The 3,417-nt window shown below is 41.8% G+C and overlaps 1 non-coding gene across 1 annotated transcript; it reads right to left on the reverse strand.

Annotated features, from left to right (window-relative positions):
• Window positions 1–1,384: 1,384 nt before the first annotated feature.
• Window positions 1,385–1,491, reverse strand: LOC129549112 (U6 spliceosomal RNA). Its single transcript, XR_008684475.2, has one exon. It is a non-coding gene; the product is annotated as a U6 spliceosomal RNA (small nuclear RNA).
• Window positions 1,492–3,417: the final 1,926 nt, after the last annotated feature.

The raw sequence follows: 3,417 nt of genomic DNA on the forward strand, positions 1-3,417 counted from the left end.
AGCATAACACAGCATAGAAGAACAGAAATGTGGGTTGCACTTCATTTGTAGCTAAGGTCCTACCATTGTGAAGAGGAACTCAAAAGCCTCTTGAGGAAAGTGAAAGAGGAGAGTGAAAAGGTTGGCTTGAAGCTCAACATTCAGAAAACAAAGATCATGGCATTTGGTCCCATCACGGGAAATAGATGGGGAAACAGTGGAAGCAGTGTCAGACTTTATTGTTTTGGGCTCCAAAATCACTGCAGATAGTGATTGCAGCCATGAAATTAAAAGATGCTTACTCCTTGAAAGGAAAGTTATGACCAACCTAGATAGCATATGAAAAAACAGAGACATTACTTTGCCAACAAAGGTCCATCTAGTCAAGGCTATGGTTTTTCCCGTGGTCATGTATGGATGTGAGAGTTGGCCTGTGAAGAAAGCTGATAGCCGAAGTATTGATGTTTTTGAACTGTGGTGCTGGAGAAGCCTCTTGAGAGTCCCTTGGACTGCAAGGAGATCCAAACAGTCCATTCTAAAGGAGATCAATCCTGGGTGTTCATTGGAAGGACTGATGCTAAAGCTGAAACTCCAAAACTTTGGCCACCTCATGCGACGAGTTGACTCACTGGAAAAGACTCTGATGCTGGGAGGGATTGGGGGCAGGAGGAGAAGGGGATGACAGAGAATGAGATGGCTGGATGGTATCACCAACTCGATGGACGTGGGTTTGAGTGAACTCTGGAAGTTGGTGATGGACAGGGAGGCCTGGCGTGCTGTGATTCATGGAGTTGCAAAGAGTTGGACATGACTGAGCGATTGAACTGAACTGAACCTGAATTTTGTTCCAATCAATAGGCTTAAGAAAAGCTACTCTAAGAGCTGTATCGATTTCTTAGAAAATGTCCTAGCTTCTTGCCAAATGTTAGGAGTTTGTTTTTCTAAATCTTTTTCAGGAAGTTCTCACTGGACAAATTTCGTGCAATGTTTAGCTTGATTCTCACCAACAAGCATGTAAAGTAACAGACGTAGATCAGAAAAACAAACAAACAGACAAAGAATCATGTTGGAAAGTTTGACAACCAAGTTCAGTTCTTCAGCAAACCTGTGCAGAGGGGGTGGTCCTTAGTTACTTTAGGAAACTCTTTAATTATGGCTCACAATTTCGCATTAGTCCAGGGAACATAAAAACTTGGGGTTTGTTTCACTTCTCAGAAGACTTAACTTTATTTATTTATTTTGAATAGACAATTCACCATTTAATTTATTTATTTTAAAATTTATTTATTTTAATTGGAGGCTAATTACTTTACATTATTGTATTGGTTTTGCCATACACTGACATGAATCCACCCCAGGTGTACATGTGTTCCCCATCTTGAACCCCCCTCCCACCTCCGTCCCTCCAAATATGGAACTCTTCATGAATTTGTGTGTCATCCTTGCGCAGGGGCCATGCTAATCTTCTCTGTATCGTTCCAATTTTAGTATATGTGTTGCCGAAGCGAGCACTGACTTCTCAGAAGACTCAACTTTAAAGGACAGGTTCCAATCAGTCCATAGGAGCAGAAAGTGGGGAAAGGTTTAGGGAAGAAAAGGGAAATTTGGTGAGAGAATTGGAATGAAGAAGTAGAAGTTATAGAGAAGGTGGAGACAGTGCAGGACAAAAAGAGAAAGATGGCCCTGGAGGGGGGCCTGAGCACAAAGATGGCGGCCATGCATCTGGATAAAAAGATCTGGAGCGTTGGAGGGAGAGAGAGGCCTCAGAAGCCATCTTGTCTTCAACTATTTGTTTGCCTCAGTTAATGTAAAACTTGTATTTTGCATAGAGACTATTTTAGATGTCTGATAAGACATGGAAGTCTTGAAATACCAATTGAAATAAGCATCCCATTCATTTCTGACAATTTCAGAGCCATGGCTGTCCAATTTAGGTTTAAGAAAAGTATGTTTGGGGAGTTAAAAAAAGTTCCCCATAATCGAGATCAATGTTCTACATTACTTTTGGTTAAGCAGGTCCATTTAGATAGAAATTTGCATGAGGAGGGACTATTGTTTTTATTCATAAAACGAGCTGGAGTCTCTGAAATGAGAGGGCGAGCTGAAACCTTTAAGATAACTTGGATTCCATTTCTTGGAGGTTTTACTCTAGAGAAAAGGAAAGAAAAATCCTAAGCTGCATAGTTTCAATAGGAACAGCCTGGTTCCAAAGGAATCCGACTAAAGGCTTAGCACACATTTTCAACAGAAGCAGCCCAGTTTCAAAAGAGTCAGGTCAAAGTGCCAAATGAGTACTCACAAAAAAGGCAAAGCCTTTAACAGAAAGAACAAAGCCTTAAAAAAAAAAAAATCAGGTCCCTTGAATAAAGACTGAAAAGTTTTAAAATGCAAATAGAGCAGAGCTCCAGGGTCTGCAAAAAAAAAAAAAACACCAATGAGTTAAAACACAATTTGGATCCAACTACAACTCTTTCCTAAACTTGTGAGTGTTGTATTATTATACTGTTACCAAAAGTTAGGATTCGCCTCCTGGTGGGTGTAAGGTTGCGGAAACGGGCATCTCAAGCTGTAAGGAAATAACTCAGACACCAGGCTTTATTGGCAGTGCGCTCCCGGGCAGAACCCACTGACCGCAAGAATGGCCACAAGGAGTTCTGCCCCAACAAAGGCAGGGTGCGATTTTTATGCCTTCGGGGCAGGAAGTGGTATCATATAACCTGGACAGGCCTAAGATAAGGTAAAGCTCAGGAATGCGAGATTGTGAGTGGTCAGCTAGACCGGGTTGGTCACTCTGGAGGTCAGGAAGCGGGGGATAGATCTCGGCAGAGGGTTATTACGTCAGAAATTCCTCAGCGGTTTGGCGGGACTTTTTCCCTCAGGCGGGGGATGGAGAGGGGAAGAAGGAGACAAAATAGCCACCGGGAAAGGAAAGCCAAGAAGGCCACCAGGGTCCGACCTTACAGTGGGTGTCAGCCAAATGGCACAACCAAGTGAAGGGTGGGGAGAAGGAAGTATTTAATACTAGCAGCAAGTACAGAGAATGCTGGGGATCTTTCTCGCAAGGACGTTTCTTTCTGAACAGCAAAATAGGGCAAATTTTAAACTAAGGGTACATACATACTCATGAAGGGATTTGAGCAGAGGAGAATTCAGTATAGATTTGGGGCAAAGTTTGACAGAATCCAAGTTGTAGTTGATGTAGTTCAGAAAGGGTCAACATCATCATTTCCTAGGTTCCAGCTGATTAAGTGGTTGGGACCTCAAGGGGGTTTGAATTCTGTAAAAGAGCTAAAAAATGTGTTTCTGGTTAATGTTTACCATTGTGACAGTCTTTACAACTGATTTATTTTCTTTGTTATTGTTACATCTCTTGCCTGATAACAATCATTTGTTCCTGAATTAGTTTGTTCTTATAAGATCATTAATTACTGAGACCTG

The sequence above is a fragment of the Moschus berezovskii genome, chromosome 25 (assembly GCF_049115385.1).
Source record: "Moschus berezovskii isolate FMDL1 chromosome 25, NW_MosBer_1.0, whole genome shotgun sequence".
Taxonomy (NCBI): domain Eukaryota; kingdom Metazoa; phylum Chordata; class Mammalia; order Artiodactyla; family Moschidae; genus Moschus; species Moschus berezovskii.